Consider the following 24,277-nt stretch of genomic DNA (forward strand, 5'->3'; position numbering starts at 1 on the left):
ATTGAGTTTCTCTATTATTTCATTTTTTTTCAAAGCTATTTAGGATCATAATAAACTTAAGAAACAAACAATATCTAAATAGAAGAATACAAGAATACAAGAAGCAAAAACTATTTTTTCTGTGTTAATGAATCAAATAAAGAAACATACACATAAAATTAAGTCCATTTTGCTAGAACTTAAAAAAGTAAAATATACTTTTCAACAAAAGAAAAAAAAAACATATAGTGAACTCGATGAATGTATAAAATTTAATTTATTTCTGCATATACTGAAAGTCATGGACAAGAGCAGTAAAGGGGCGATGTGAAAGTGAAATATAATTTCAATAAGCATTACTAGAAATTTAAAGATAAGAGTCGTGATAATATGACTCCCCCATGTGGCATACTTGATCGACTCCCTGAAGTGACATGTGCTAAAACTGTAGATCTTTACTCCTAGGGATACATAAGAGTCATGATAATATGACTCCCCACATGGGGGAGTTCATAGATCTTAGAGAAAAATGCGAGATATATACCACCGATCATTGACATTTACAAAAAGCGGTGCATAGCTGGCCATCTCAACAATATTGCTGTATTAGAAGAGAAAATGCAACAATTGTCACTAACCAGAGACCAAAGGTCCAAAGCTAAATCGGAGATCTATGAAGACAAATAATTTCAGTGGCTAATTTGAAGCTTACAAGTTTCAAACTGAAAACATATGAACTTCTTTAAGTGTGGTTAAATACGAGAACTTCTATTGCCATACCAACTTTTGCTAACGCCCCCCCCCCCCCAAGATGTGCCCAATTCTTTGGCAATTTACATATGAATTGGGTTGGCGTTAGCAAAAGTTGGTGTGGTAATAAAATCTCTGTTAAATACCGACTTTGCACAAGTGAACTAAGCGAAATTATTATGAAAAATATAGTAGTGACTAGGCTCTGAAGAATGGAAGCCTTTCTCTTCAAATCTATTCAGAAGCTAATTCAGAATATATGTTTTCTAAAGTGGGAGTAAGCAAACCTGTTCCTTTTCAGCCCAACAAGGAACCCAGCTTCTACTAGCGCTGCTGAAAGACTTCCAGTGCCAGCATCATTTCTCATTACAGCATACTCACTCATAGAAGTCTAGACATGTATTAAGTGAAAGGATAATTTATAACCATTAATATAGAGCCAAATTTTAAGTCAAATAAGACCAACGGAATCATACCTTTGGGCCAGTACGTGATGTATGATCAAATTGATGAGTCATAGAAAACAAGTTCTTAGCAGATGTGTAAATCTACACGTAATTAAAGAGTTAGACAATGTTATGGCCACGTGACCCTTTACTTGCATACAAGAAGTGCTGATGTTAATGTTCCTATTTCTTACATAGTAGTCATATAGATCGGCAGGATGATCCAATGGGCGAGAATACCCATTACAATTTGAGATTATTTTGATATCCGGGTATGCTTGTTTTAAAGAATTATAGAACTTTGAGTTAATTTCCTGGTCAAATGAGAAGATAAGAGTAAGTTCTCAGATTATTTACAGGGATGAAAACTAGTTAAAATCTTTGCTCCAAAATAAAGTATAAAAGCCAATTATAATTCAAAAACTACATATTGGAATGAAATATATCTATCAATCTTAGTGATTAATATTGGTGAATAAGTTGACATAAAAAATCAAACCCAATTCCAAAAATAAGCAGAAATCACGAAAGAAGCCTAATTATTTTAGTAATATTATGCATGAATTAAGCATTACATCCAGTTCACACACTAACATATGAAACTATATTTTAGGTAACTTTAGAGAAGAAAATACTGACTCCACAATTGAGAGGAAATTTAGCCATGAGTGCCAACTGAGCTAACAAGGATGGGGATGTCAGAAATTTTGTTTAGATATAATATTATCGTCTTTCATGATCAATAAATAATTCTGTTGAAAATTGTCAGCAAATCCCACAAATAATGAACTTTGCCATTGTTGAACTTTAGGCTTGCATTGGTGGTCCACATATTAGAACTTCCCAAAGGTTCTAGTTGCTGTCAACATAGTTTCCTAGACTGCAACTCCTCATGTTTCAGGCTTACCATTTCTACTTTAGTGTTTTAGGTTATAGTATTAGTTTTTCGGGAGAACATGATTGGTTACAACACCTCAGTACCTCACCACACTTACTAACTCTATGGTGTTGGGGAAATAGATGCCTCTTTTGACCTATGAATGTGTAAACAATGCAATGCAAGAAGCAAACATCCAACCAAAAGACAAAAGCATAATAAGCATGCCAATAATAGCAGTACTTTTCTTAGTATTGATTGATAGTATCGTAAAATTTAACGAAAAGATCTATAACTAATTAGAAGGACAGTGTGCATGTTTCGTAAAGCCAGGCATCTTGATTTAGCTCATTGGTATCAATTTCAAGTCTCAGCTCTAGTGAAGTTCCCCCAGAAGGATCAATAGCATGCCTTGGGTCATAAAGTATCAAACAGAACTTGGAGAACACTTTTTCTTATTTCAGGCCTTGGGTCAAAGCTAAGTTCCGACTATCCCGCACGAAAGAAAAAAAATCGAGTTTCCAATATATATGTGTGGAACTCTGAAGTGTTCCCAGCCCATGGTTTCAAATCTCGGCCGAAACCGATATGACTCGAACAGTATCATCCATGACTGAGGCGGATAGACATGGTGTTACAAAACTTACAGAATCTTGCAAGATAAATGAGTTGGCTCGAATAGATTTCTTTTTGCAGGGTTGTATTTTCTTGCTCTATTTTCTAATACAAGTTATCACTTTTCTATAAAATAAAATAAAAAAGAACATAGATGACAATAAGAAGATAAATAAAAATCTAACTCTTTACTTAAATAGTATAATGTTCAGGAATAAGTTAAAGCCACCACATAGACTAATACCATATTTTAGTTAATTTCTAAAATCCTATGGCAAGAACAAGAAAGTGACACCAAGCACAAACCTTGATGGCATCAATATTTTTTTGCTTGATGTCTGTTGGTGAGTGGAGGGAAGTGAACTTTGCTAGTGAAGTAACAAAAGCCTCTCTATAAGTCTTCATGGACAGTACTGTAGTAACATGGATCGCATAGCGGAAGCCTTCAAGACAATGTGCTATTACTACTTCATCATCACTCTGTTCCAGTAGAACACTAAAAGCAACCAACATCGGAGCCCAGTAGACCATTTCTTCAAGGATCACTTTTTCAGAAATTATTTTAACCAAGGCACAGTTCAATCCACAAAAGAATGTGTATATATTTATGCAATTTCTTCTTATCAAATGTCCTGATACAATACATATGGTGATCTAAACAAGGCTTAAAATGGCCTTTTACAAGTCACAAAAAAGTTTTGAACAGTTTTTGAAGGCAACTAGTGCCACAATCATCTTAACTCACCAAAGAAACTTGTGAGTTGGTATATGTTTAACATGGAATGTGTATAAACATACTGATATTACATGATCAAATTTAGTTCTTAATTAATACAATGTTAGATAATTGCATATAACAAAAAAATTTATATATTTAAATTTGGAACCAATTTGCAAGCAAGTAGCTTGGCTCCATCATTACGCATAAATTCAAGTCAAATTGGACAAGAATTAAAACCTGAATCCAAATAAAATTCTTGTATACAACAATATGAAAAATGATTGACTGCATGACGACATCACGAAAATTGAATTTTCCATCAACCATCAAATTTTGAGACCAGATCAATAATGAATACATTCAATCCTATGAATAAGGCCATGCACATCCATAAAAGCAGTGTATAAAAGTGTTGAAAGAAAAACAAATCTTGAGTTTTCCACAGTAACCTAGATGTACAAACATGTGGAGATACCAAAGATAGGGCTCTCAAAATTAATTGTAATGTTAAGTAAACTCACAAGTAAGACTCTAGCACATGGTTTCAAAAAATCAAAGAGAGCGCCAAGCGAGTCCATTTCTCCATTACTTGCAATAGGTGTGGCAGCTGAAAAAAATAAGGCACTATTATATCAGTTCTATGTGGGGAAATGAAAAGGAAAAGGAAATCAACACCCTTTTTGGATTTCCAATTAAAAAGAGATATAACTTCTTGCCAAGAGTCTTATATTAGATCATACAGTAATAATCCATTGGAAAGAACGTACTTGGGAAGAAAAAATTGGTAGCAATAAGCTACTGGCAACATCAAAAGGAAATTAATTGAGCAGTTTTAAGAAGTCCATTGACCATCCTATCAAGATAATAGAATAAGACAACATAGAAGTAAATTGCTAAAACTAAAACGAGTCACTAAATCGTGTGCACAGAGGCATAATATGTTAGACAATTAGAGGGCATTGATGTTCCCATCCCACAAGTATATTGTACAAGCATACTATCACCAAACGACTACCAAGAAAAATGATCGTAATTTAGTATCTCATTTCTATAAATATTGACAAAAGAAAATTAAGATAGGATAAGCTAATTCAAGGTAAACAAATAAATACAAAACTAACAATAAAGTAAAACATTAGCATTTCAGCAAATATAGCAGCTAACCGATGTCAAAACTGAATCTTTAGACTTTGAAAGTTCAAATCTTTGCACAACCCTACAAATGGAAAATAAATAGATAAACATAATTCAACCACAACATATAAATAATTACATAGATATTATAAAATAAACAATAGCATTATATTATATAATAATGTCAAACTAACTAAAAAGCTGAAATTTTGACACATGGGAGTTTTGCCTGTGGCAAATAAACTCACAGTAATGAATCAATGGCATACCTTCTCCCTCCTCTTTTATCTGGGCTTGGGACCAGTAATGTAAAATGTTAATTTTGCATTGGCGGAGTTAAAAAGATTTACCTAATACATGTAGAGTTAGAAAAGGTTTTACCTAATACATGCAAAGAGTTAGAGAGATTTTACCTAATAAGTGTTAGATATCAATCCATATATATAAGAAATGATACACACATTCAAGACCAAGTTTTTGTCTAATTTTTATCTTTACATGGAATTGAACAATTGTAACATCTTCAACTATCACTAATGAAAGTTGCAATACAAAAAGTTGATCATTCCTACCCGATAAAAAAAGTTTGTGGACTCAACTATTATTATTAATGAAACTTGGAAAACAAAAAATTGATCATTGATAGCTACTTAACAAAAGGTTGTGGATCAAGTTGTTACTAGTAATGAAATTTGCAAAATAAAAAATTGATAACTGATCATGGTAAAAAAAAACTTGCAGATCAAACTATTACTGCTCAACACAGGTTTGTGGATCACTGCCATTGGAAGCCTACAAATAATATTATTTTAACTATTAGTACAAGAAAATACAATTAAAATTTTTTGTTTAAGAGGGTGGAATAACAAGTTATTACCTATGTACCCCGAAGTACTTCAACCATATTTATGGTACGGCTAAATTGCTGACTCATAAATGACATCAATGCTTCAAATTGCATGACATGTTTGTTTGAAATTCAATCATCTCTCGACGTGTTGTAGTGGCTTCTTGGCATGCCTCATCAGCACAATGATTTGCCTCAATGGCCTGTGAGATACATTTTTAACGAGTCGGTTAGGGTTCAAAAAACGCTGAGGGTCTCACTCCCATCCCCATCTGCCTGATACGACCATGACCATGACTTGGGAGAAGATGTCGTTCCTACCTGTATTGCTTTGGGAACCATTTGACAATTGAGACTCATTCTCTTTTTGTCTCATCTCATCCTAAAATAAATTAAATACAATCAATACTTACATGATTTTAAAAAAAAAGACATAAAAAATTATTGTAACTTTAAAAAAAATTTATAAGATAAATAATTTGGATGCATAAATTTTTCTAATAGAATAGGTTGGAAATATATACTTACAACAACTTTCGTTGTCTCTATATCTATAATGGTCTGGTCCTTTCTTGTGTGGGTTACTATGAACATTTGCATCCAAGATGGTTCCACCCCATTATTCTTTTCTATCTATTAACAAGTAAAGCATAATAAGTCAATAAATATTATTGTAATCATGTACTAAATAGACTCGATGGTTATTTGATTTTACCTCCTCCTCGAATTTTCTTGCAAAGCTCTTTGTTCCAGATGTGTGGTGCATCTTTTGGTTCTTACGATTGGCTTTATTTTTCATTTCATGCAACTACAAAATAAACCATAAAAAATTACATAATATTCAAACCTTACCAACAGTTAATTAAATGAATTTATATATAACTATGGCTATTACTCATACCTTACCAACTTTGCTTTCCCAAAATTGAATAAGCCAATCTCACTCCACTTGATCCATAAAAGGTGGGAGTTTCTTTTTTACCTCATCTGGAGCACTCACAAAGTCTAAATAGTATTTTGTTTTTAAGAGGGATTTGCAGTCTCTCCATTTTTTATTGAAGGATTCAAGAACTCAACTCTTCAAGTTGACATCGATATCAAAAACTCCCTACATCACATTTTAAAAAGCATAGGAGTAAAGTAGATGACTTAATATAAACAATCGGTGTAGTTTAATTGATTTATTTTTCAGATTACCTGAACAGTTTGCCAAATGTTCTCTGTAACTTCAATCGATATTCGCCTCCAATCTGAATACATGAAAGATATGAAGCGTGGCTTCCGTACCGCGGTGCCTAAGAACTGCCCAAGTAATTTAGCCCCATTGCTAATAGGTTGCTTGTAGTTATTTTTTTGAACATGTGTTTTTAAATCCTGTGGGCTAATGTTCCAAAGTGATTCAAAACGTCTATTGGCCCGCACATGTTTTCTATGCTTCTTGGTAGACCTTGTAGAAAATCATGTACAAAAAATTGATTATCATTCAATTATCTTACATATACATATATGAATGCAAAATCTTAAAAATAATTACTCCATCTTACTAGATGTTGAATTAGATGTTTGATCGGAAGGGGCAGTCATGTCGATCTATGTGGGCCCCAAATGTACCATCTCATCCCCATATTGGGGAGGTGGTGAATCATGATGATGCATCTTATAATAAAGATCAAGAAAATAATTAGTTATTTTGAAAACTTATAAGAAATATTATTAACTTAATAATAATGGAGGTTAATTCAAAGATTTAGCAATGAGTTTTGTTGAATTATTAATTATCAAATCTATGTCAAATGATATATTGAACTTGTAATTGCGTCATTGTATATGAATAATTTTAAACATCACTGGACTCCAACTCTTCCCTATCAATACTATTGAAATCTGACTCATCAATGTCATCCTCTCTAATTTCATCTGTGGCAGTTAAAGGTGTCGTGATAATTAGAGGTGCATTGATTGTTATTCTTGGCATATCTGACCTATCCTATGTTACGTTATCATCAGAGGCGATCAAAGTATCTACCATACTTTGATCATTACAAGGCAAGCATAGTAAGTAATCATCGATATCCTCTACTGTATCATTTTCTCTTATTTCAAATAAGTCTCTTAGTTTTGATTCTATATTAGTATACTAGTTTGAATCCATGGAGTCCTTGACGTAGAATACTTGTGTGGCTTGAGATGCTAGTACAAATGGTCCATTGTAAATATTTGCTCTAGTATTGGATAAGTATGTGAAATTCACGAGCGTAAATCCTAAGTCATCTTTTTTTATTCCTCTTCTAACATTAACTCACTCACACTTAAACAATACAATATGCTTTCATCCATAATAATTGAGCTCTATGATATCAGTCAATATACCATAATAGGTAATATCTCCTTGAATTGGATTTCTATCACTAGCACTTGTGAAACTTGATGTATTTGCAACCATGATAACTCCGCTGTTTTGAATTTTTCTCTTACTGTCACTACCTTTCGTGCGAAACCTGAACCCATTAATAATGTACGTGTTGAATCTTTTTGCAACACGATCAGGACCCTTTCTTAATTTCCTAACTTCATCTGAAAGTGCAAAATTCTCCAAATGGGAGGATATATTGAAAAGTCAATCATCAAATTCTTTGGCATGAAGTTTATCAATTTCAAAACGATTGACCCAACGATGCTGCTGCTTAAGTTCATTCTTGTGTTTTCTATATATGTTTGAGTTCAAGAGATATGATTAACTATGGATATATTACATTCAACATGCATGGTAAAACTTAAAATAAATATGCATTCTTACTCAAAGTATAGGGCAAGTGTTTCAGAGTTGAAGAGCATATATCGATTTGCTTATCTCCATGATATTTCATCTAGAGTAAACACTTGTTCTTTCCCCAATGGTCGACCTGAGATAGTGTTACCAAAGTTATCATTTCTTATCAGTCGATTAAACCTTGTCTCCACATTATCAAAGTACCTCGATCAAAATGTTAAGCGTTCTTCTGCGAGGTACCCTTCTAGTCGACCTCGATTACGCACATACGATTTAAGTGTGAGAAGGTACCTATGACCATGCATTGAGATAATTTGACTATGAGATTGAATAGTGTGGTTCATGTGAAACTAAAATAAAAATAATATAAAAATTAATGCATACCTGTCAATAAGGTATATCCATCGATAATATACTAGTCCAACGATTCGTGCCTCGACAGCCAAGTGAACTGGTAAATGCACCAAAACATCAAAGAACGTTGGGGAAAAAATCCTCTCTAAGTGGTATAATGTTAGCACAATCCGAGACTGCAATCTTTTAAAGGTATCTACCCGTGTAACCTTAGAACACAACTCCCTAAAAAATGTGCACAACTTAATTAGGTTTGCGCTCACATGTTTAACCAATGTACCTCACAAAGCTATCAAGCATAGTTGTTGCATCAACACATGACAATCATGACTCTTGATTCCTGAAATCTTACGTTTTTTAGGGTGTACACATCGTGAAATATTTGCTGCATAACCATTTGGAACCTTAACATTCTTCAACACATTACAAAATTTCTCTTTTTCAATATTGCTCATTGTAAAATATGCGGGGGGATAATATGTTTTATTTCCCATACTAATTGGATGAAGTTTAATTCGTATTCTCATTTCTTACAAGTTTAGACGAGTCTTCAAATTATCATTTGTCTTTCCTTCGATGTTCAACAAAGTCCCAATGACATTATCACACACATTTTTTTTAATATGCATGACATCCAAACTATGCCGCAACAAATTCTGTTTCCAATAAGGTAAGTAAAAAAAAATGGTTTTCTTCTTCCAATTGTAAAAATCTTTCGCATCATCTTCTCGCCCTCTTTTACGACCTTTTGCAACCTTAAAAATCTTTCCGAACGTGATGTTCATGCCCTCTACTTGTTCCAAAACCTCATAATCAAATGGCGAGATTGGCATAATTTGATGTTCTTGTTCTCCGTCGAAACATCTCTTGTCAAATCTAAGCCTATGATCAATCGACAGAAATCGACGGTGACCCAGGTAACAAAATTTTCTACCATGCTTCAAACATCGAGAGCAAGTGTCCTTATTACAATAAGGACAAGCAAGACGCCCTTTGGTGTTCCATCCAGACAACATAGCGTATCCTGAAAAGTCGCTAATTGTCCATAATAGTACAGCTTTCATTTGAAAGGTTTGATTGCTATGTGCATCATGTGTCTACACCAAACTCCCAAAATTGTCTCAAATCATCTATCAATAGTTGCAAATACACGTCGATATTATTGTCGGGTCCACAAGGACCTGTAATCAATAATGATAACATGAGATAAGGCTGCTTCATGCACATCAATGGTGGCAAGTTGTATACTGTTAAAATGATAGGCCATATACTATGAGAAATACTCATCGTCCTAAATTGATTAAAGTCATCGGTTACCAACCCAAGTCTAACATTACGACTGTCTAAAGATAATAATCGATGTTTAATGTCAAAATCTTTCTAGGCAAGACAGTCGGCTGGATGCCTCAACGACACATCTTTAGTCCAACTCTCATCATGCCATCGCATGAATGATACGGTCTTCGATAACATGCATAACCTTTGAAGCCTTGGAACCAATGAAAAATAACACAATATTTTAGCAGGAATCTTTCTTTCTTTCATCCTTGGAGAAATATTCTCATAATTCTTTTTATGTTCAACTTGCAGCCATCTCGAAGTACAGTACACCTTGCATAATTGATCATTGGTTGTGTCCTTTCAATATAACATACAGTCATTGGGACACGCATCAATTTTATTGTAATTAAGTCTCAAGTCCCTATTGATCTTCATCGCATCATAAAAAGACTTTGGTAATAACTCTCCCTCAGATAATGCCTCCTTCAAAAGCTTAAGCAACACGTCGAAGGACTTGTTGCTCTATCCAGACAAACATTTTATGTGATATAATCGAACAATGAAATAGAGCTTTGTGAACTTGGTACATCTGGGATACAACTCTCTATCTGCATCTTGAAGCAACCTGAAGAAGTTTACTACTTTGGTATTGCGCCCTTGTGTAGGTTCACTTGCTCTATCAGGTACATCATTGTCCACACCCGACATACCAAAAGCATCGTGCAACATTCCATTCATATTAACACCACATGGAGCATCATCACATGGAATAGTGAGTGTGGATGTGGAAGAAGTTTTCCCGTGATATTTCCACAGTGTGTAATGCCATAATTCCATAAACGATGAGATGCTCCTGGACAACATCCCATTTCAAGATCTTAAAATTGACACATTTCCTACATGCATATGGGATGAGGCATGTTGATGTATTGGCAAATGCGAAGTCGAGGAATTTATCAACACCGTTTATATATTCACTACTCACCCTACTTTAGAAAATAATGTAGGACAATTTTTAAAAACAAATCCCATTGAGTTATAAACATTGACAATGAATCATAAGTAGTTGAGTTTACCTCGACTTTTTCATCCAACTCTTATCCATCACTTCCTTCAACACCTAAATTCAAAAATTACTATAAAAAATAATACTATAAAGACTGTAACAAATGTGAGGTTTTCTTTACAGTCTATTTGGATTGAGAGAAGATAAGAGAAGATTAGAGAATATGCAATTTTATCTTCTTTTCTCCTATTTGGATTGTTAAGTGGGGAGAGAAGAGAAGAAAAGTGGAGGGAAAAAAATAGAAAAAATGTCAAATTTGGTTATATCCAAAAGTGGAGATATGCGGAGGGAAGATAAGAGACTAAAGTTTTTCATTTAAAGTTTGTCCCAATTATTTTGAAAATTTCTAAAAATATGTAATATTGGCAGGCCAGCTATTACTACTTACACCCCAAGTAATTAAACATCCTGCAGCCCATCTGACAAGCCATTAGGCAGGCCATCCAATAAGCCATTGGGTAGACCATCCAACAGGCCGTCCGACAAGCCATTGGGTTAATTTTGATGGCATAACCTATCCAATCCATAAATCTTGTCATGGTTAATTTTACTTTTCTAACCCAAGGCATATACAATAGAAACCTAAGTAATAGCTCATAATAATCACTAAATATGTATATTTGACACAATTCAATCTTTTTTTATTATAAGATATACACATGTCACTATTACGATATGCAGAGCTTTGAGAGTCCCATTGACCAAGCAATAGGAGGGGGTGAAGTGGGTAGCACCCTTTCCCAAGGGTTCGAGGGTGGAGCCACTGGTCCAAATATTATAAGGGGTAAGGAAAATAAGTTTTAAATTTATTTTCTAAACAACCATATAAGAACAATAATCCTTCAAACCAAATCCAAGGCAAATTTGGTCTTAATGAAAACAAATGCATGAGGAAGAAAACAAAAATAATAAGCGAATGTCATACTTAGTTTGCGGTGAATCGATCTTCAATGGAATGCCACTACGACTCTAACCCATTCTCTAAAAAAAATTCCTATTTTTTTTAATGATTTTCAACAATTTCCTTACTACAACTCTCGCTCTTTCTCTGAGTGTTCAACATCCTTATTTTAAATGAATCTCCTCAGCTTACCAAAGTTCTTAAGATTCAAAAGAGACAACAAAAAACTCCTTCATCTATTCCACTTCAAATGAAACTATTTGTAAAGAAATTAAAAGAAAAAATGGAGACTTGAAAAACCCCAGTTCCACAGAAAATTAAGGATTTTTTTATACTTTTTGCTTTGAACCTATTTATGAAGAAAAAATAAATAAATCAAAATCAACAAAATAAGGTTCTTTTTCAAATCTTTGTAATGCATATATCAATTAAAAAAAAAAACAGATGGCATCTCTTCAAGTAATCAAAGATTATAATATGAGAGATGAGCTTCTCTTTTTAGCCTTAAACGGTGATAAAGTCATTAATGGATTAAAATTTCATTTGAAAAACACATCATATAAATCCCATTATATAGACCTTGCAAGATCTTTGAAATAATTCTTAAGTTGCATATAATTATCGTTTATATATATGGATAGGAGTGTCATGATCACACACAACACAACTTAGTAATTTAGTCTATTCTTGTCAACTTCTTATATTTTCTTAAGAAAATTGTAAAAACATTGGGCCAATGATTAATAGGAACATCTAATCATGGCATTGTTAATTGATTCAAATCTTTACTGTTCCTCTAAACAGAAGTTAAGAAAATGAGCGCTTGTTTTCTTTTAACATCTAAGCCACTCGAGACAATCAATAACATGTGTTACCTTACCTATCCCTACTAAAAGTTGAATATAATAGAACAATTTTTCTCAGTTTTTTCCTCCCATGATTTTGTTTAGATGAAATCAAACAATGAGTTTTGATTTTCCAACCATACCTATTTTTCCATGGAAAGTCACTTTCCACGCAATCAAGCATACCCTGAATTTTTATTTCCTTTTTCTTTTTTCAAAATGCTTTAATAATGTAACATACGGTGACCAATGTTGTTCCTAAGAAATATTTTGATATTGGAAATAATTATCAAAAAATAAATAAATTGAAAAAATAGAGCAAAAGAATTACCATAGACCCATGTAAAGAATGCATTGAATCAAACTGGATGACAAGTTATCACCAATGGGGACAATTTAGTGGCTTAAATCAGCAGGGCTTCTAAATCAAATTGCTAAGTATCAAAGGTCAAAATTAACCCAAGACCTGGGAAAAAAGATCAAGGTCTTTACATTAATCTAGACCTTCTAACATGCAAATGTTTTTACATAAATACATTGTTGTTGACAAATCATAAAAGGTTCTTAAAAGCACATTTCAATATCTACAACAATTATCTCGCTTTTGACAGTATTTTAGTCTTTACAAAATTCTGTTGTTGTTGATGATGATTATGATGAATGAGATGTATACCTTATAAGTACATGGTTCTTACTAAACTATTTAACATGGGAAAGCATATCAAACAAATTAGCTCCATTGTTTCTATTTGGTGATTCATCGTAGTACAGAAAATCATAAAAGTATCTATAAACATAAAAATGTTACTGAGTTTGACAGTATGTGTCACATTCTTTTGAAAATGATATTAGTTCTAAAAAGCAATGCTCTAAAAAATGAACCAATGCTTAGACCAAGAATATGCCAAATTGATCAGACCACTGTTGAACCTTGGTTCAATTTGATTGGACCGATTACGTTCATTAAATAACTTGAAAATATGCATAGCTTTGTCCTAAATTACTTTAATTTATATTCATAAAAGAGTGAGATTCAAAACAACTCGATAGTTTATTTATCAACCCGATTTTATTATGACATCCAATTAAACCTGGGCAGGCCACTGTTCGGTCTAGTTTTTAAAAGAGGTAAAAAGATATTATTCACATAGGGGTCTTCTGAAAATGCCGTATCTCAGAAATTTATATAACACAGGATAGCAATCGCATCTCAGATCAGAGACATACCATAAATTACATTATCATGATAATATGCAATACAACAACAGAAACGTGACAAGGAAAACATCTAAAATGAAGACCCCAAATGGTAAAAAATTCTGAAGCAAACATGATTGTATCATAAGCATATCAAACATGATTGATGGTTGTGTAGTTTAAAATGTATATGACCCTTGTGATGCTTACGTTTGATATGCTTATTTTTTCTTATTAAAAGAAAGCATATCAAACGTAAGCATCTCAAGGGTCATATACATTTTGGACTCACAATTGAAAGCGCTCTCGAACCGCGGGGTGTGCGGATCCACTTTTGATTTTTGAGGTTTAGGAGTTACCACCTAGTTATTATGGTCTAGAAACCAAACATTGACTCTACCAATAGATAAGATATTGATCTATACAAAGAATAGGTCCAGGGATCAGGTTACGGGGTTGGAAGGTGTTAGGCACCAACCCCGTCTAGCAAATGCCAGTCTCTACTTTTCTCAAATAATACTACATTACAAAATAGACCTAAAAATAATTACCTAGCGGATTACGACGATTCCCTCGGTACTGGCAGAGAGTGTCCTTGTATGAGTTTCCTTGCTATTCCTACATTACTGGATCTATTTCTGATCTCCAAGTTGAAGTATCTTTCTTCTAGATCTAAGTGTTTCCTGACTTTTTTAGGGATTTCTGCGTATTTTTAGAGGGTTTCTGGGGGTTTTTTTGAGTAAAAACTGGGGTTTGGATGATAGGTAGGGAGTTAAGACTTCAAAATCAGGGTTTGGAGAAGGTTAGGGAGACTTTTTTACCTATTTTTTCTAGGATTTATTTTGACCTCCGAAATTAGGTTGTGGAGGCTCTATAGCTATAGAGTTTTTTTAGAAGAATTAAAGTTTGACTATGTCTCCTTTTGGACAAGGCAAATTAGGGTTTTGACTTAAGTTTTATTTGACTGACTATGTTTCTTTAGATTAGAGTTTTAATTCTTACGTACAATGAAAGAATATAGTTTTAATTTTTGGAGAAGCCCCCTTAATTAAATTTTAATTCTTTAGACCCCTAGATGGAGGGGTCTTTTAATAAATATCAGGGGGCTCCACTTAAATAAGTGGGCAACCATCAACAATTTTGCCTGAGGGCTTGATTGATTAATTTTCTTGGTTCAGATTTTTAAATTAATTTTATTAAGATTTCACCTTACGTTAATTAATATTTTATTTATTAATTTCAAAATTTAAAATTTTTTTTAAATTGAAAAATTATCGTTTTGCCCCTGAAGAGAACTTTTGTGTTTCAAGTCATTTTTCCATGTTCCGAGATGTTTTGGAATCAGTTTTTTGTAAGGAATTCAATGGGATTATGGATTTGTGCCATTTACGAATTTTTGGTGTGAAATAATCGTGAACCTTATGAGAGGCATTTTCATAATTTTATCGAATTTGATGAAAAGTGACGAAATGGTTTATTTGGTTTTACTTTGTTATTTTATGTGTTCGAAAGGATTTTTTCAAGCATAAGGGGGCTCTAAGGATGTTTTGATGTTAGGACTATTTTAGTAATTTGGTCATTTTTTAGTGATTTTCATCGTAAAGTCTCTTTTTGTTTGCAAAATGATGATTTCTATGTTTTTGGGATTATATTTTCCTAGCGTAGCATGGTTTCTACAGTTTTGTTAGTTTGAGATACCTTATCCAAATTTCTGAAACATATCTAGTAACAAATAAATCATTAGAATAATCATCCATCATTGCGAATCGTCGCGATCGGGTTGACGAGTTGATTAATCTGGTGAGTGCAAAAATGAGGTGTCTACAGATGCTCCTCTTTGGCAAAGGGTTGAAACAAACTAGATAGCAAATCTATTTTGGTAGATAGTGCGATATCCGAATGCTAAAGATAGTGACAGTTTATTTTGTAGCTTGATTTAGCAATTCGTCGAGGCGTTTAGATCCTTGAGGGTAAAACTCTCCCCGAACGAAAAAAATTATCACGTCCTCAAGCATGAGCTCTTACTGACGATGTCAGATCCTGTAATTTTAGAAAATTCTCCCTGACTAAAGAAAAAGTGCACGTGTGTGCAATGGTGTGATGCTTACTTAGTATTCTATCGGATCATTGGGAATAAACTCTTATCGATTAAAAAAGAATGTCAGGTCCTAGAGATCCTCTCTCACTAACAATAATGACTCAAATTGAAATGCATATACGCAATGAAAACAATCACACAATATTGAATTATAGTAAGTTTGAATAACGAGATAAGTGATGTTGAAACTTCATTAAATCCTATCAAAATTATTTTTTAGAGTCCGAAAAAATTTGAATTTTGATTATTGGACTCTAACTAAGTTTTACAGGAACTTAAACAATCCTGTTAATTCATTATATGATTCAAAAAGTTGGAGTCTCGTTTCTCAGACTAGAACTTAGGTTTGTAGGCACTTTAAAAAACCTACTCATTTTATGATTTAAAAAGTTTGAGTCTCATTTCTCAGACTCAAACTTAGATTTGTACATAATTCAAAAAACCTACTCATTCTATGATTCAAAAAGTTGGAGTCTCATTTTTCGGACTTGAACTTAGGTTTGTAGGTACTTCAAAAAACCTATTCATTCTATGACTCAAAAAGTTGGAGTCTCATTTCTCGGACTCGAACTTAGGTTTGTAGGTACTTCAAAAAACTTACTCATTCTATGATTCAAAAAGTTGGAGTCAGGTTTCTCGGACTAAAACTTAGGTTTGTAAGTACTTCAAAAAAAGTACTTATTCTATGATTGAAAAAGTTGGAGTCTCGTTTCTTAGAATCGAACTTAGGTTTGTAGGTACTTTAAAAACTCTACTCATTCTATGATTCACAAAGTTGGAGTCTGTAGACACCCCATTTTTGCATCCGCCTGATTAATCAACTCGTCAACCCGATCGCAATGATTCCCAATGATGGATGTGTATTCCATTGCTTTATTTTGTTACCAGATATGTTTCAGAAATCCGGATGAGGTATCTCGAACTTACAAAACCTTAGAAACCACGCTACGCTAGGAAAATACGATCCTAGAAACATAGAAATCATCATCTTGTAGACCAAAAAGAAGCTTCACGATAAAAATCACTAAAAATGATTAAATTACCAAAATACCCCTAACCTCAAAACAACTCTAGAGCCTACGTTACGCTTAGGAAAACTCTCTCGAACACATAAAATAACAAATCAAAAATTAATAAATCATTTCACCAATTTTAACAGAATGCGACAAAATTATGAAAATGCCCCTCACAAAGTTCACGACCATTTCACACAAAAATTTTTCATAAATAACAAAAACTAATATTTCCATTGAATTCCTTACGAAAAATCGATTCTAAAACATCCTAGAACATTAAAAACCGACTTAAAACGTGAAAAGTCCTCTCCGGGGGCAAAACGGTAATTTCACAATTTTCATAATAAAAAAATTCGAAATTAATAAATAAAATATTAAATAATTAAAGTGAAACATTAATGAAATTAATTTAAAATTTTGAACCTAAAAAATCGATCAATCGAACTTTCGGGTAAAATTGTTGAGGGTTCGTGGGATATTTCTTTAAGGACCCCTCCATTTGGGGTCCAAAGAATTAAAGAAATAATGGAGGGGCCTTCTCCAAAAATTTAAAGTAAATGAAGCAAGACTGAAGTCAAAGTATTAAAGCCAATCAAGTGAGACTAAAGTCAAAATTAAAGTCAATTAAGCAAGACTGAAGTCAAGATATTAAAAGTCAATCAATTAAGACCAAAGTCAAAACATTAAAAGTCAATCAAATAAGACCAAAAGTCATAATAGAGTTCTAATTAAATAATAACTCTATCTAATAGAGTTCTAACTTAAAAACAATTCTACCTAAAATAATTCTAATTAAAACACAATTCTACCTAAAACAATTTTAACTAAAACACAACTCTAATTAAAAGATCTCTAATTAAACACTAACTCTATCCAAATCAACCTTAAAAAAATTCTATAAATAGAGGTGCTCACACCCTATTTTCGTATCAAATCATAAACCCTAAGAGAAGTAGGTCTAGAAGCTCTCCTAGCCCCCCATAAACCCTAGTTTTGGAGCCCCAACTCCTTACCTAACATCCCTCCTTCAATTTTAGTCTAGAAAACACCTAAAATCCCTCCAAAAACACCCCCAAATCCGCAATAAATTTGAAGAGTTCAGATCCAAAAACAATGAGATACCTTGATCTAGGAGATCCGAAGTCAAATCCGAAGACAGAACGAAGCAAGGGAGTACAGTACAAGGAGTTCTTTTTGTCAGATCTGAGGGAACAAAATCCTTGCTATCGGAAAGGTATGTAATTTTTTTATTTTTATCTAGGTTTTTAGCAATGTGATATATTTGGAAAGTTAGTAGAGACCGGCTTTGGCCGGGCGGGGTTGGTGCCTAACACCTTCCAACCCCGTAACATGATCCCCGAATTCAGATTTTTTGTGGTAGATTAGTTCTTTTTATCCATGTTAGAGTCAGTTTGGTTTCTAGACCACAATAACTAGGTGGCGATTCCCAAACCTCAAGGGTCAAAAGCGGATCCGCGCACCCCGCGGATCGAGGGCGCTTTCAGAGTCTCGTTTTTCAGACTTGGACTCGAATTAGTTAAAGACTCGGTATTATCGAGTTCAAAGTTTGAAAGATTGGACCTTTATTGACTTATCATACATCTGGATTAATAATTATCATTGGACTTCATCAGACTTTTAAGCTTTTGTAAGATTTTCTTTTTATCATGTGATCAAGAATAAAAACTTCAAAATCACAGTTATTTAAAAAAAATGCCCCTTGTTTCAAGGTTGGCTTCTAACTGGAACTTGTCTATGAAACTGATGAAATGGATTGTACTTGAAAAATATGAACGAGTAATTATGGACTCTGATATATGACAGACAGAAGAATTGACATTCCGTTAAATTAAAGACTCTTAAGATTATCATATGTACAATAATGAATTTGATCAATTTCTTTTGAGAAATGCTTGCCAGACTTAGAATCTTGATAGTTACTAGAATAGAAGATGTTTCTCTTCAAAGTAGTCAATGGTTTTACACTTTCCTTTGGCGAACACTTGGACAAATAAACATATTCCTAAGGATCTTCCAATGTTCAAGATGGCTTCTAAGTTTCCTCGACTTCAACCCTATCTTTGTTAGATGTGAGCTTTTAGTTGAAAAATGAATGTTGTGACTTGAATAATTTCTTACATGTCTTAGTTTTTACACGAGCTTCTTTCTAAATTTTTCTTCTTGATGGGACATTTCCTCCCATTTGATGATGTCCTAATTATTTCCTAGATCGCCTCTCCAGGTTTTCAATCTAGCAGACTTTGTTTTTCTTCTTTTGATGATGTCTTGATTTTTTTCTAGGTCGTCTTTTTAGGTTTTCAACCTAGCAGGCCTTCTTTCTTTATAGTTATGCCCTAACTTTTGCCTAAGTCGCCCTTTCGGATTTTCAACTTAGCGGACTTTTTTTCTTCTTGGTGATCTTGACAATTTCTTGGTTCCTTGAACCTTAACTAAGTTAATTAACATTTAGGAGGACTTAATAGGTGGTCTTAGGATATGGTTTAGAAAGAAAAGGTATAAGGCTTGATTTTTCTAAAATGCCCCTTGTTTGATATTCTTTTTTTCTTCTAATGCCCCTAGTTTGGCATTTTTCTTTTTATCAATTCTTTTGATTCTTTTTTCTAATGCCCCTAGTTTGGCATTCTTTTCTTTTGAACCTTTCAATAAGGGATTTTCCTTTTAGATGATATTTTTCTTAAGAGAATACATTTTTTTTGTGTGACTGGGCTTGAAGTAACTTCTCAGGTTGCCTACGTACCCCAAATATTTCTTTTTTTGCTTTTGAGATCAGGTCAAATGTAGTTCATACCAAGATATCCCTCCCAAGGTTGGTATGTGTGGTTTAAAAAGAAAAGGCTATTGATGTTTTTAGTGGTTGCGAGGGGCTAAAGAAGGTTTTATTTTTCTTAGTAAGACAGGAAAATATTTCGACCAAAGAAGGCCTTTTTGGTGAAACACTACTTGATTTGGTCAAGGTTTTAGAACTCGATGTCTTGATTGCTCTGTTGAATACGATCTTCTTTTAAGAATGAGTAATCTTCAGTCTTCTTCCACAAAATTAAATGTGATTGAGTTCTTTGTATTTGACATTGACTCGTTCAACCCTTTTCAAACTTCGAAGAAGATCCCATATTCTTGTGTGAATGAGAACTCTTTTCCCTCTAGTGAAAAACATGATGAGTCCCTTCTTGTAGGTCTTAACACCTTTATCGATGGTTTCAACTACATCATTCTCAACCGATAATCTTTGATTTTGAAGTTCACCATCGACTTTACGCCTTGATCTATTTTGGTGCAATCTATCAATATATCCTCATGAGACCATGCTTTTATTTTATTGGAATAAAAAGACAAACTGACAAACCTGACTAAAAGGTAAAAAATAAAGGAATTGACCGAGTGAATTTAAAGACTGACGCAACTGACGCTTAAAAGAAAAAATCAAAATAGGGATATGATTCTGAATGAGAGGACACAATCCTAGGGTCTATGCCACTTTAGATATATTCACAATGGATGATTTGAGCTCGTCCACTTTTGTCACATTTTCATGTTCTGATTCAAGCCTATCTGAAACTGAAAATCCTGTTTCTTCAATACTTTCTTTACTTTTCAGTTCTGCCACTACCTCAGGGTATATGGGTGGTTCATTCTTGCTTGGTGAGGATGTACTATTAAGACCAATTGAGTAAATGAAGGAAACCAAATTAATTGATTTGGGTTTGCTTATGAATATTAGGTTCAGAGTAGGAAGAGGTTGAATTTGAAATGTAGGCAAATGGTTAGTTTTAACATTGGGCACAACAAAAGTGGGTATGGTGACATTTCCTTACTCAATAAGGTCTTAAATAGTAGGGCGGGAACTAAAATATCTATCAAGAACATGACCAGGCATTTGATGGAATTCATAGAATTACCCATTGTCCATGTTTGAAGGAAGATGATTGGGCAACGGCTTAGGTTGTAATGGTGTCAACAATCCCCTTTTCATCAATTTTTGATAGGCAACACTAAAGGACATTCTATGATTGGCAAATTGTCTCCTAGGCTTGGCTTGTAAGGACTGAGTGGCTTGAGGAGCTAGTGCGGAAGAGGTGTTGGCTACTTGTAAGGAATTGGCACTGAGTTTGAAATGTTTGGATATTGACTCAAACAATTTACCGAAAAATCCCAAAAAGTAGGCATCTTCAACTTGATTTCCAGCTTCAATGAGGGATTGAAAAGTGGGAAGGTACTGAGGCATCAAGTACTTGACATAATTTTGAGTGAAATTCCTGAGGATGATCTTGACTTGTTCCTTTTGTTGAGGTCAATCCCACAATTGAGCGGCTTTAGCTTTTCATCGAGCAATAAACTCAGTAAAAGTTTCCCCGGGCTTCTATTTAGTAGTTTCCAGATATTTTCTTGTGAGTTCAATATCCGTATTGAATGAATACCGATCAATAAACTCCTTCATCAATTCATACCATGTTCTTATTCGAGATGAATCCTATGACATTAGCCAGCGTAGGAAAGGACCTGTAAGGGTTTTTTGAAAAGGTTGTGCCATCTATTCTTCACTCAAACCCTAAGATTGCATGATGCCGACATATGCTTTTAAGTGAGTTCTAGGGCATCCAATCCCATCAAACTTCTCCATGTCTAGTATTATGAACTTCTCTGGCAGACGAACTATGGGAAATAACGTCATTTCCCCTATCCAAGAGTAAGATCATCGGGGTCTTTGATATTCTTCAAAGCAGTTTCAACTTGAGTTATTTGATTAGCTAAGACAGGGTCGACGTATAATTAATCATCTTCTTAGTTTTCGACGAGGTCAAATACATCTTAAGGTTCTATAGCTTTATCTTTTTTTTCTTTTCAGGCTTCAAGGCTTCAATTTTTGTTTAGACAGAAGTGATAATTTATGTTTGAAAAGATTCTAAAATCTAACGGAGTACTGGTTCATCTATGGTACTTATTTTTTCTTGTGGCGAAGACAGACTACTTGGCAATGGTACTCTGGAAAGACGATTTTTTTCATGGACCCAAAGTGGTACAGATGGGACCAATTATCATCTGAGTAGAAGTACACCAATATTAACCATTAATTCTGAAGGTTCGATTCTTAACCACATGATTAAAATTTTGAGATTAGCCTAAGTCCGGTGGGAAATATTGAATCCAATTGCACTATATGTCTATAATGACCAAGAAGATGAGAAAGGTTAGTCACGGGTCTACCCCTGATTGGGATAGAACCTTTGATCAGATAAATTAATTTGACCTTAAGATCGAATCTTTTTGGTATAAAATAGTTTGAGTCTTTGAAAGTAAAACCAATTGGTCCAACTGGTTTGATGTTGATCAGTTTGATCCATTTGTTGATTGGGTCAATTGATTTGCATATCACACATTGGGTCGGATTGATATTGCGGGTCTAGTTTGAACTGTCTGGATCGGTCCACCCACTTACCTGTTGATTGGATTGATTAGAGCAACCCGAGAACACCCATAGTCGGTTCGAGTCGTGACCTATAGGAAGGTTTCTAAACTCTAGGTTTACTATGTGCAATGCAATTTATCCGGCCACCCTTACTCAAGTGCACTTATATACCTCTCGAGCGGCTTAATCAGACAGTATGTGGTGATTTGGTTTGATATACCGTATAGGTGATAATCTAAGACTCCAACTCAAATCTCTGAAGTAAAAAACAACCAGTTTAATCCCCAGTTGAGAGGTGGCACACGATGTTGAGAAAGGACCCACTTAAGTACCTCTCGTCTAGAATAGACGTTATCTATCCCCCTCGTACAGTAGGGTACAGCGGGACAGGATCTCGCTTAGGCACTGATTTTAACCAAGAAGTGCAGTTGGTGAACTTGGATTAACTTTGATATACCATATAGGTACGAGTCTAGGGTTGGCGATCGGGACATGTGACTTTGCGACTTACAATAGGACAAAGGCTCAGGTCGCCCCAGCATGGGTGCATCGATATACCTTTCAGAGTCACCTGATCAAATGGTATTGATGCCCCAGTTTTATAAATCCTAAGGTACGTGACTGGAGTTGTGATTTTCATGAATGACGTCGCATCTCCGAAGAGATCGGGCCACACACTAGTGTCATGTTAGTTATAAGGAACATGCAAGTGTGCAACGCAATAAAATAAATGTACTAGTGGTGTGTGCCCGAGGCGTGTTTCAGATAAATAGGCCCGTGAGCTAGATCACATCACTAAAATATGGATATCAAAATTAGGAAACATAAACAATGTCCATACCATCAAGGTCAAGATCATGCACATCAAAGATACATATATCAATCATAATCCTGGCATGTCAGATATGTGATCAATCAAGGTAGTACAAAAGAGAACGACAATGATCAATCAAAATAACACACAAATAATCAACAATTGAGATAGGCACAAAAAAATCTTTTTTTTTATATGGTCCAATCAAAGATCACTTTGGGCAATCCAAAACAATTTGAGATTTCAATGAACATTGAATTGAGGATAGAATGATAGTTGTGGAGATGGGGAGTTTTGATTTTTTTTTTTTTTTTGTTTTCTTTTTTAGTATAAACAAAACAAAAGGATTTTAAAAAAAATGAACGATGTTTTACCAAACAAAGCAAAAAAGACCATCTCTTTTTATTTTAAAGAAATTGATTTTTTAAAACACAAAAAAAAAACCTTTTTTTTTTTAAATACTACTACTAAAAAAAGGTCCTAAAAAAAATTCGCATAACCAACAAGGGAGTTGCTATTCGCATATCAACTTTTACTAATGCCACACCAATTTTTATGTAAATTGTTAAGTAATTGCTCACTAAAAGCGCCCTCGATCCGCGGGGTGCGCGGATCTGCTTTTGACCCTTGAGGTTTGGGAGTCGCCACCTAGTTTAGGTCTAGGAACCATAAATGACTCTACAATAGATAAAACAGAACTAATCTACATAGAAATCTGAATCCGGGGATCATGTTACGGGGTTGGAAGGTGTTAGGCACCAACCCCGCCCGGCCAATGCCCGTCTCTACTTATCCCAAATAGATCTACATTGCTAATGATAAAACCTAGATTAAAAAAATAATAAAAAAAACTTTACCTTCGATCTGCAAAAGCACTATTCCCTCAGATCTGAAAAACAGTTCCTTGTACCGTACTCCTTGCTTCGTTTTATCTCCGGATCTGATTTCTGATCTCCGAGGCAAGGTGTCTCCTTCTTGGATCTGAATGCTTTGAATTTGTGGTGGATTTTTGGGATGTTTTTGGGAGGTTTTTGGGTGTTTTTTAGGCTAAAATAGGAGTAGGGATGTTAGGGAAGGAGTTGGGGCTCCAAAATTAGGGTTTTGGAGGGGTTGTGGAGGCTTCTTCACCTACTTTTTCTAG

The sequence above is a fragment of the Akebia trifoliata genome, chromosome 7, assembly GCF_017979445.1.
Source record: "Akebia trifoliata isolate Shusen 1 chromosome 7, ASM1797944v1, whole genome shotgun sequence".
In the NCBI taxonomy this organism is placed as follows: Eukaryota; Viridiplantae; Streptophyta; class Magnoliopsida; order Ranunculales; family Lardizabalaceae; genus Akebia; species Akebia trifoliata.